At 41.6% G+C, this 12,500-nt stretch overlaps 1 non-coding gene across 1 annotated transcript; it reads left to right on the forward strand.

Annotated features, from left to right (window-relative positions):
• Positions 1-3,078: 3,078 nt before the first annotated feature.
• LOC123688410 lies at positions 3,079-3,197 on the forward strand. The gene has a single exon (XR_006749933.1). It is a non-coding gene; the product is annotated as a 5S ribosomal RNA (ribosomal RNA).
• Positions 3,198-12,500: the final 9,303 nt, after the last annotated feature.

A 12,500-nucleotide genomic window follows, 5' to 3' on the forward strand; every position in this document is an offset into this window, starting at 1 on the left:
GTACCCAAACGCCGAGGTCGGATTCGGGTCTACCACTTACCAACTGAATATCATCCTAAAAAGAACTCCAAACAGTCTAGGACAGGACCCATTCTCCACCCCTTCTATATATGTCAGGAGAACCCCGGATTCCCCTCCAGACACGATTTAGCAAACTTTTCCCGATCGATCCGACCCACCGAGGCCGTTTCGACCGTTCGCCGCGCCTACTAGAGCTGATTTCTTCGGACTCCGATCAGAAAATCCGCCGATGCATGTCGTTAACACCTAGTCCGCCTCGTCCGATCGATCGAGGCCGTTTCGACCGTTCGCCGCGCCTACTAGAGCTGATTTCTTCGGACTCCGATCAGAAAATCCGCCGATGCATGTCGTTAACACCTAGTCCGCCTCGTCCGATCGATCTAGGCCGTCTCGAACCACCCATCGCGCATCGAAAGTCGCATCTCTCGAACTCCGATCCGGAAATCGGCCGATGCATCACGTTAACTATTTCTTATATATCTAATATAATATACATGGAGACGGTAAGAATTCTTTTAATCGAAGATATACATATACTTCTCATCAATATCCAAAAGCTTATCGAAAAATAAATTACTCAACTTTTACGTGAAGAATCGTTCACCCAAACCTTATCCCCTATATATGTCAGGAGAACCCAAGGTTCCCCTCCAGACACGATTTAGCAAACTTTTCCCGATCGATCCGACCCACCGAGGCCGTCTCGACCGTCCGCTGCGCCTACTAGGGCCGATTTCTTCGGACTCCGATCAGAAAATATACCGATGCATGTCGTTAACACCTAGTCCGCCTCGTCCGATCTATCTAAACAGTCTCGACGCACCCAACACTCTTTCAAAGTCGGATTACTCGGACTCAATCTGAAAATGGACCGATGCATGACGTCAACACTTAGCCCGCCTCGTCTGATCTATCTAAGCCATCTCGACCCACCCAACACGCCTTCCAAGTCGGATCACTCGGACTTCGATCTGAAAATCTCCGGACTCATTTTTATGAATATCCCCAGTCAGTAAGAACGTTATTTCGCCAATATATACCAACAATAAACCATATTCCAATAGCTGAACCAAAAATATAATTCCCGATCCAAACGTTCTGCATCGCCCAACGCGACCACCTTCCCTATATATGTCAGGAGAGCACAGGGTTCCCCTCCAGACAACACTTACGCTCTATCCCCGACTCTCGGTCGATCGATAGGCCAGGTCAGCGGTGTCTGTTTCGGCCGAAGCTCGGACTTTGGTCAAAATGTTCCGATACAAAATTTGAACCAAGATAGATACAGATATGATTCCTTCTTAAATATACGTTGATTATCGAACAGAATATGGTAAATATTTTGCGATGACCGAGGATTTCATGAATTTTTTTTTTTTTTCGAAAAAATTTTCTATTATCGGAATTTCCTCAAATTTCATTTGGTTGCCTCCTAATGCTTATTAAAAATGATAACCAACAATCAGAATCATTATTTATCATTTATTTCAATTTTTATAATGAAAAACGTTCACGTCCTTTCGCGCCTCTCGATCGTCGTTTACGTGATGCATCGGTCAGCCCTAGTTTACGTGGTGCATCGGTAAGATCGAGTTCACGTTCTGCATCGGTCTGCCCGAGTTTACGTGGTGCATCGGTAAGATCGAGATTACGTGGTGCATCGGTAAGATCGAGTTCACGTTCTGCATCGGTCTGCCTGAGTTTACGTGGTGCATCGGTATGATCGAGTTTACGTTCTGCATCGGTGTGATCTAGTTTACGTTGTGCATCGGTAAGATCGAGATTACGTGAAGCATCGGTATGATCGAGTTTACGTTCTGCATCGGTCTGGACTCTGAGATATATTTTCGACGTGAAAATGTTCCGATACAACTTTTGAACCAGGATAGTTAGAGAGATGATTTTTTCTGGGATGTACGTTGATTGGGGAATGGATTGTGGAAAATAACTTGCCATGACCGAGGTGTTCTCGAATTTTTTTTTTTTTTCGAAAAATATTTTCTGATTTTGGATTTTACTCAAATTTGATTTCGTTGCCTTCTAATGTGTTCTAAAAGAGTAAATCAGTAATCAGAATCGAAAAATATTTTTCGGATTTTTTTTTTTTTGAAAAAAAATTTTCTGATTTTGGAATTTCCTCAAATTTGATTTGGTTGCCTTCTAATGTGTTTTTAAAGCGTAAATCAGTAATCAGAATCAATATTCATTGTCGACTTTAATTTTTATAAGGAAAAATGTTCACGTCCTTAAACGCCTCCCCATCATTAGCCCGAGTCCAAGTCGATGTCAGTCCCGAGCGGACGGTGTCAGATACTACCTATCGCCCCGGTCTGGACTTGGCGAGGTATTTCGACGTGAAATGTTCCGATACAACTTTTGAACCAGGATAGTTAGAGAGATGATTTCTTCTATGTTGTACGTTGATTGTGGAATGGATTGTGGGAAATAACTTGCCATGACCCAGGTGTTCTTGAATTTTTTTTTTTTTCGAAAAAAATTTTCTGATCTTGAAATTTCCTCAAATCTGATTGCGTTGCCTTCTAATGTGTACTAAAAGAGTAAATCAGTAATCAGAATCAATATTCATTGTCGACTTTAATTTTTATAAGGAAAAATGTTCACGTCCTTAAACGCCTCTCCATCGTTACCCCGACTCCAAGACGATGTTAGACCGGAGCGGACGGTGTCAAATGCGACCGATCTCCCCGGTCTGGACTTAGCGAGATATTCCGACGTGAAATGTTCCGATACAAAAATTTAACTGTGATAGTTAGAGAGATGGTTCCTTTTGTGATGTACGTTGATTGTGTAATAGAATATGGAAATAAACTTGAGATGACCGAGGTCTTCTGGGATTTTTTTTTTTTTTCGAAAAATATTTTTCGATTTCGGAAATCCCTCAAATTTCATTGAGATATGTCCTAATGTGTTCTTAAAGCTTAAATCAACAATCAGAATTAATATCCAAAAGTTATTTCATTTTTTATAAGGAAAAACGTTCACGTCCTTTCCGCTCCCAAAAAGTGAGATATCATAGAAAATATCGCTATATTTGTTGTTTACGGCCATACCACGCTGAAATTGCCAGTTCTCGTCAGAACACTGAAGCCAAGCAGCGTCGGGCGCGGTTAGTACTTGGATGGGTGACCGCTTGGGAACACCGCGTGCTGTAAGCTTTTTTTTTACGTTCTGCATCGGTCTGCCGAGATAACGTGGTGCATCGGTATGATCGAGTTTACGTTCTGCATCGGTAAGATCGAGATTACGTGATGCATCGGTAAGATTGAGATTACGTGGTGCATCGGTAAGATCGAGTTTACGTGGTGCATCGGTAAGATCCAATTCACGTTCTGCATCGGTAAGATCCAGTTCACGTGGTGCATCGGTAAGATCGAGATTACGTGGTGCATCGGTAAGATCGAGTTTACGTGGTGCATCGGTAAGATCCAATTCACGTTCTGCATCGGTAAGATCCAGTTCACGTGGTGCATCGGTAAGATTGAGATTACGTGGTGCATCGGTAAGATCGAGTTTACGTGGTGCATCGGTAAGATCCAATTCACGTTCTGCATCGGTAAGATCCAGTTCACGTGGTGCATCGGTAAGATTGAGATTACGTGGTGCATCGGTAAGATCGAGTTTACGTGGTGCATCGGTAAGATCCAATTCACGTTCTGCATCGGTAAGATCCAGTTCACGTGGTGCATCGGTAAGATCGAGATTACGTGGTGCATCGGTAAGATCGAGTTTACGTGGTGCATCGGTAAGATCCAATTCACGTTCTGCATCGGTAAGATCCAGTTCACGTGGTGCATCGGTAAGATTGAGATTACGTGGTGCATCGGTAAGATCCAGTTCACGTGGTGCATCGGTAAGATGGAGATTACGTGGTGCATCGGTAAGATCGAGATTACGTGGTGCATCGGTAAGATCTACTTTACGTTCTGCATCGGTCTGCCCTTGTTTACGTGGTGCATCGGTAAGATCGAGATTACGTGAAGCATCGGTATGATCGAGTTTACGTTCTGCATCGGTCTGCCCGATATTACGTGGTGCATCGGTCTGCCCTAGTTTACGTGGTGCATCGGTTTGGACTTAGAGATATATTTTCGACGTGAAAATGTTCCGATACAACTTTTGAACCAGGATAGTTAGAGAGATGATTTTTTCTGGGATGTACGTGGATCGGGGAATGGATTGTGGGAAATAACTTGCCATGACCGAGGTGTCCTCGAATTTTTTTTTTTTTCGAAAAAAATTTTCTGATTGTGGAATTTTCTCAAATTTGATTTGGTTGCCTCCTAATGTGTTCTAAAAGAGTAAATCAGTAATCGGAATCGAAAAATATTTTTCGGATTTTTTTTTTTTTCGAAAAAAATTTTCTGATCGTGGAATTTCCTCAAATTCGATTTGGTTGCCTTCTAATGTGTTTTTAAAGCGTAAATCAGTAATCAGAATCAATATTCATTGTCGACTTTAATTTTTATAAGGAAAAATGTTCACGTCCTTAAACGCCTCCCCATCATCAGCCCGAGTCCAAGTCGATGTCAGTCCCGAGCGGACGGTGTCAGATACTACCTATCGCCGAGGTCTGGACTTGGCGAGATATTACGACGTGAAATGTTCCGATACAACTTTTGAACCAGGATAGTTAGAGAGATGATTTCTTCTATGTTGTACGTTGATTGTGGAATGAAATACGGAAAATAACTCGCCATGACCGAGGTGATTACGATTTTTTTTTTTTTTCGAAAAAAATTTTCTGATCGTGGAATTTTCTCAAATTTGATTTGGTTGCCTCCTTATATGTTCTAGTAGCGATAATCAACAATCAGAATCAAAATCCATGGTCGGGTTTGATTTTTATAAGGAAAAATGTTCACGTCCTTTTTTACAACCCCGACTCATTGACGATGTTAGAACCGAGCCGGCGGTGTCAGATACGACCGATCGCCCCGGTCCCGATCGTCATTTACGTTGTGCATCGGTCTGCCCGAGATTACGTGGTGCATCGGTATGATCGAGTTTACGTGGTGCATCGGTAAGATCCAATTCACGTTCTGCATCGGTAAGATCCAATTCACGTTCTGCATCGGTAAGATCCAGTTCACGTGGTGCATCGGTAAGATGGAGATTACGTGGTGCATCGGTAAGATCGAGATTACGTGGTGCATCGGTAAGATCTACTTTACGTTCTGCATCGGTCTGCCCTTGTTTACGTGGTGCATCGGTAAGATCGAGATTACGTGAAGCATCGGTATGATCGAGTTTACGTTCTGCATCGGTCTGCCCGATATTACGTGGTGCATCGGTCTGCCCTAGTTTACGTGGTGCATCGGTTTGGACTTAGAGATATATTTTCGACGTGAAAATGTTCCGATACAACTTTTGAACCAGGATAGTTAGAGAGATGATTTTTTCTGGGATGTACGTGGATCGGGGAATGGATTGTGGGAAATAACTTGCCATGACCGAGGTGTCCTCGAATTTTTTTTTTTTTCGAAAAAAATTTTCTGATTGTGGAATTTTCTCAAATTTGATTTGGTTGCCTCCTAATGTGTTCTAAAAGAGTAAATCAGTAATCGGAATCGAAAAATATTTTTCGGATTTTTTTTTTTTTCGAAAAAAATTTTCTGATCGTGGAATTTCCTCAAATTCGATTTGGTTGCCTTCTAATGTGTTTTTAAAGCGTAAATCAGTAATCAGAATCAATATTCATTGTCGACTTTAATTTTTATAAGGAAAAATGTTCACGTCCTTAAACGCCTCCCCATCATCAGCCCGAGTCCAAGTCGATGTCAGTCCCGAGCGGACGGTGTCAGATACTACCTATCGCCGAGGTCTGGACTTGGCGAGATATTACGACGTGAAATGTTCCGATACAACTTTTGAACCAGGATAGTTAGAGAGATGATTTCTTCTATGTTGTACGTTGATTGTGGAATGAAATACGTAAAATAACTCGCCATGACCGAGGTGATTACGATTTTTTTTTTTTTTCGAAAAAAATTTTCTGATCGTGGAATTTTCTCAAATTTGATTTGGTTGCCTCCTTATATGTTCTAGTAGCGATAATCAACAATCAGAATCAAAATCCATGGTCGGGTTTGATTTTTATAAGGAAAAATGTTCACGTCCTTTTTTACAACCCCGACTCATTGACGATGTTAGAACCGAGCCGGCGGTGTCAGATACGACCGATCGCCCCGGTCCCGATCGTCATTTACGTTGTGCATCGGTCTGCCCGAGATTACGTGGTGCATCGGTATGATCGAGTTTACGTGGTGCATCGGTAAGATCCAATTCACGTTCTGCATCGGTAAGATCCAATTCACGTTCTGCATCGGTAAGATCCAGTTCACGTGGTGCATCGGTAAGATGGAGATTACGTGGTGCATCGGTAAGATCGAGATTACGTGGTGCATCGGTAAGATCTACTTTACGTTCTGCATCGGTCTGCCCTTGTTTACGTGGTGCATCGGTAAGATCGAGATTACGTGAAGCATCGGTATGATCGAGTTTACGTTCTGCATCGGTCTGCCCGATATTACGTGGTGCATCGGTCTGCCCTAGTTTACGTGGTGCATCGGTTTGGACTTAGAGATATATTTTCGACGTGAAAATGTTCCGATACAACTTTTGAACCAGGATAGTTAGAGAGATGATTTTTTCTGGGATGTACGTGGATCGGGGAATGGATTGTGGGAAATAACTTGCCATGACCGAGGTGTCCTCGAATTTTTTTTTTTTTCGAAAAAAATTTTCTGATTGTGGAATTTTCTCAAATTTGATTTGGTTGCCTCCTAATGTGTTCTAAAAGAGTAAATCAGTAATCGGAATCGAAAAATATTTTTCGGATTTTTTTTTTTTTCGAAAAAAATTTTCTGATCGTGGAATTTCCTCAAATTCGATTTGGTTGCCTTCTAATGTGTTTTTAAAGCGTAAATCAGTAATCAGAATCAATATTCATTGTCGACTTTAATTTTTATAAGGAAAAATGTTCACGTCCTTAAACGCCTCCCCATCATCAGCCCGAGTCCAAGTCGATGTCAGTCCCGAGCGGACGGTGTCAGATACTACCTATCGCCGAGGTCTGGACTTGGCGAGATATTACGACGTGAAATGTTCCGATACAACTTTTGAACCAGGATAGTTAGAGAGATGATTTCTTCTATGTTGTACGTTGATTGTGGAATGAAATACGGAAAATAACTCGCCATGACCGAGGTGATTACGATTTTTTTTTTTTTTCGAAAAAAATTTTCTGATCGTGGAATTTTCTCAAATTTGATTTGGTTGCCTCCTTATATGTTCTAGTAGCGATAATCAACAATCAGAATCAAAATCCATGGTCGGGTTTGATTTTTATAAGGAAAAATGTTCACGTCCTTTTTTACAACCCCGACTCATTGACGATGTTAGAACCGAGCCGGCGGTGTCAGATACGACCGATCGCCCCGGTCCCGATCGTCATTTACGTTGTGCATCGGTCTGCCCGAGATTACGTGGTGCATCGGTATGATCGAGTTTACGTGGTGCATCGGTAAGATCCAATTCACGTTCTGCATCGGTAAGATCCAATTCACGTTCTGCATCGGTAAGATCCAGTTCACGTGGTGCATCGGTAAGATGGAGATTACGTGGTGCATCGGTAAGATCGAGATTACGTGGTGCATCGGTAAGATCTACTTTACGTTCTGCATCGGTCTGCCCTTGTTTACGTGGTGCATCGGTAAGATCGAGATTACGTGAAGCATCGGTATGATCGAGTTTACGTTCTGCATCGGTCTGCCCGATATTACGTGGTGCATCGGTCTGCCCTAGTTTACGTGGTGCATCGGTTTGGACTTAGAGATATATTTTCGACGTGAAAATGTTCCGATACAACTTTTGAACCAGGATAGTTAGAGAGATGATTTTTTCTGGGATGTACGTGGATCGGGGAATGGATTGTGGGAAATAACTTGCCATGACCGAGGTGTCCTCGAATTTTTTTTTTTTTCGAAAAAAATTTTCTGATTGTGGAATTTTCTCAAATTTGATTTGGTTGCCTCCTAATGTGTTCTAAAAGAGTAAATCAGTAATCGGAATCGAAAAATATTTTTCGGATTTTTTTTTTTTTCGAAAAAAATTTTCTGATCGTGGAATTTCCTCAAATTCGATTTGGTTGCCTTCTAATGTGTTTTTAAAGCGTAAATCAGTAATCAGAATCAATATTCATTGTCGACTTTAATTTTTATAAGGAAAAATGTTCACGTCCTTAAACGCCTCCCCATCATCAGCCCGAGTCCAAGTCGATGTCAGTCCCGAGCGGACGGTGTCAGATACTACCTATCGCCGAGGTCTGGACTTGGCGAGATATTACGACGTGAAATGTTCCGATACAACTTTTGAACCAGGATAGTTAGAGAGATGATTTCTTCTATGTTGTACGTTGATTGTGGAATGAAATACGGAAAATAACTCGCCATGACCGAGGTGATTACGATTTTTTTTTTTTTTCGAAAAAAATTTTCTGATCGTGGAATTTTCTCAAATTTGATTTGGTTGCCTCCTTATATGTTCTAGTAGCGATAATCAACAATCAGAATCAAAATCCATGGTCGGGTTTGATTTTTATAAGGAAAAATGTTCACGTCCTTTTTTACAACCCCGACTCATTGACGATGTTAGAACCGAGCCGGCGGTGTCAGATACGACCGATCGCCCCGGTCCCGATCGTCATTTACGTTGTGCATCGGTCTGCCCGAGATTACGTGGTGCATCGGTATGATCGAGTTTACGTGGTGCATCGGTAAGATCCAATTCACGTTCTGCATCGGTAAGATCCAATTCACGTTCTGCATCGGTAAGATCCAGTTCACGTGGTGCATCGGTAAGATGGAGATTACGTGGTGCATCGGTAAGATCGAGATTACGTGGTGCATCGGTAAGATCTACTTTACGTTCTGCATCGGTCTGCCCTTGTTTACGTGGTGCATCGGTAAGATCGAGATTACGTGAAGCATCGGTATGATCGAGTTTACGTTCTGCATCGGTCTGCCCGATATTACGTGGTGCATCGGTCTGCCCTAGTTTACGTGGTGCATCGGTTTGGACTTAGAGATATATTTTCGACGTGAAAATGTTCCGATACAACTTTTGAACCAGGATAGTTAGAGAGATGATTTTTTCTGGGATGTACGTGGATCGGGGAATGGATTGTGGGAAATAACTTGCCATGACCGAGGTGTCCTCGAATTTTTTTTTTTTTCGAAAAAAATTTTCTGATTGTGGAATTTTCTCAAATTTGATTTGGTTGCCTCCTAATGTGTTCTAAAAGAGTAAATCAGTAATCGGAATCGAAAAATATTTTTCGGATTTTTTTTTTTTTCGAAAAAAATTTTCTGATCGTGGAATTTCCTCAAATTCGATTTGGTTGCCTTCTAATGTGTTTTTAAAGCGTAAATCAGTAATCAGAATCAATATTCATTGTCGACTTTAATTTTTATAAGGAAAAATGTTCACGTCCTTAAACGCCTCCCCATCATCAGCCCGAGTCCAAGTCGATGTCAGTCCCGAGCGGACGGTGTCAGATACTACCTATCGCCGAGGTCTGGACTTGGCGAGATATTACGACGTGAAATGTTCCGATACAACTTTTGAACCAGGATAGTTAGAGAGATGATTTCTTCTATGTTGTACGTTGATTGTGGAATGAAATACGGAAAATAACTCGCCATGACCGAGGTGATTACGATTTTTTTTTTTTTTCGAAAAAAATTTTCTGATCGTGGAATTTTCTCAAATTTGATTTGGTTGCCTCCTTATATGTTCTAGTAGCGATAATCAACAATCAGAATCAAAATCCATGGTCGGGTTTGATTTTTATAAGGAAAAATGTTCACGTCCTTTTTTACAACCCCGACTCATTGACGATGTTAGAACCGAGCCGGCGGTGTCAGATACGACCGATCGCCCCGGTCCCGATCGTCATTTACGTTGTGCATCGGTCTGCCCGAGATTACGTGGTGCATCGGTATGATCGAGTTTACGTGGTGCATCGGTAAGATCCAATTCACGTTCTGCATCGGTAAGATCCAATTCACGTTCTGCATCGGTAAGATCCAGTTCACGTGGTGCATCGGTAAGATGGAGATTACGTGGTGCATCGGTAAGATCGAGATTACGTGGTGCATCGGTAAGATCTACTTTACGTTCTGCATCGGTCTGCCCTTGTTTACGTGGTGCATCGGTAAGATCGAGATTACGTGAAGCATCGGTATGATCGAGTTTACGTTCTGCATCGGTCTGCCCGATATTACGTGGTGCATCGGTCTGCCCTAGTTTACGTGGTGCATCGGTTTGGACTTAGAGATATATTTTCGACGTGAAAATGTTCCGATACAACTTTTGAACCAGGATAGTTAGAGAGATGATTTTTTCTGGGATGTACGTGGATCGGGGAATGGATTGTGGGAAATAACTTGCCATGACCGAGGTGTCCTCGAATTTTTTTTTTTTTCGAAAAAAATTTTCTGATTGTGGAATTTTCTCAAATTTGATTTGGTTGCCTCCTAATGTGTTCTAAAAGAGTAAATCAGTAATCGGAATCGAAAAATATTTTTCGGATTTTTTTTTTTTTCGAAAAAAATTTTCTGATCGTGGAATTTCCTCAAATTCGATTTGGTTGCCTTCTAATGTGTTTTTAAAGCGTAAATCAGTAATCAGAATCAATATTCATTGTCGACTTTAATTTTTATAAGGAAAAATGTTCACGTCCTTAAACGCCTCCCCATCATCAGCCCGAGTCCAAGTCGATGTCAGTCCCGAGCGGACGGTGTCAGATACTACCTATCGCCGAGGTCTGGACTTGGCGAGATATTACGACGTGAAATGTTCCGATACAACTTTTGAACCAGGATAGTTAGAGAGATGATTTCTTCTATGTTGTACGTTGATTGTGGAATGAAATACGGAAAATAACTCGCCATGACCGAGGTGATTACGATTTTTTTTTTTTTTCGAAAAAAATTTTCTGATCGTGGAATTTTCTCAAATTTGATTTGGTTGCCTCCTTATATGTTCTAGTAGCGATAATCAACAATCAGAATCAAAATCCATGGTCGGGTTTGATTTTTATAAGGAAAAATGTTCACGTCCTTTTTTACAACCCCGACTCATTGACGATGTTAGAACCGAGCCGGCGGTGTCAGATACGACCGATCGCCCCGGTCCCGATCGTCATTTACGTTGTGCATCGGTCTGCCCGAGATTACGTGGTGCATCGGTATGATCGAGTTTACGTGGTGCATCGGTAAGATCCAATTCACGTTCTGCATCGGTAAGATCCAATTCACGTTCTGCATCGGTAAGATCCAGTTCACGTGGTGCATCGGTAAGATGGAGATTACGTGGTGCATCGGTAAGATCGAGATTACGTGGTGCATCGGTAAGATCTACTTTACGTTCTGCATCGGTCTGCCCTTGTTTACGTGGTGCATCGGTAAGATCGAGATTACGTGAAGCATCGGTATGATCGAGTTTACGTTCTGCATCGGTCTGCCCGATATTACGTGGTGCATCGGTCTGCCCTAGTTTACGTGGTGCATCGGTTTGGACTTAGAGATATATTTTCGACGTGAAAATGTTCCGATACAACTTTTGAACCAGGATAGTTAGAGAGATGATTTTTTCTGGGATGTACGTGGATCGGGGAATGGATTGTGGGAAATAACTTGCCATGACCGAGGTGTCCTCGAATTTTTTTTTTTTTCGAAAAAAATTTTCTGATTGTGGAATTTTCTCAAATTTGATTTGGTTGCCTCCTAATGTGTTCTAAAAGAGTAAATCAGTAATCGGAATCGAAAAATATTTTTCGGATTTTTTTTTTTTTCGAAAAAAATTTTCTGATCGTGGAATTTCCTCAAATTCGATTTGGTTGCCTTCTAATGTGTTTTTAAAGCGTAAATCAGTAATCAGAATCAATATTCATTGTCGACTTTAATTTTTATAAGGAAAAATGTTCACGTCCTTAAACGCCTCCCCATCATCAGCCCGAGTCCAAGTCGATGTCAGTCCCGAGCGGACGGTGTCAGATACTACCTATCGCCGAGGTCTGGACTTGGCGAGATATTACGACGTGAAATGTTCCGATACAACTTTTGAACCAGGATAGTTAGAGAGATGATTTCTTCTATGTTGTACGTTGATTGTGGAATGAAATACGTAAAATAACTCGCCATGACCGAGGTGATTACGATTTTTTTTTTTTTTCGAAAAAAATTTTCTGATCGTGGAATTTTCTCAAATTTGATTTGGTTGCCTCCTTATATGTTCTAGTAGCGATAATCAACAATCAGAATCAAAATCCATGGTCGGGTTTGATTTTTATAAGGAAAAATGTTCACGTCCTTTTTTACAACCCCGACTCATTGACGATGTTAGAACCGAGCCGGCGGTGTCAGATACGACCGATCGCCCCGGTCCCGATCGTCATT

The sequence above is a fragment of the Harmonia axyridis genome, chromosome X (assembly GCF_914767665.1).
Source record: "Harmonia axyridis chromosome X, icHarAxyr1.1, whole genome shotgun sequence".
NCBI classification, from domain to species: Eukaryota; Metazoa; Arthropoda; class Insecta; order Coleoptera; family Coccinellidae; genus Harmonia; species Harmonia axyridis.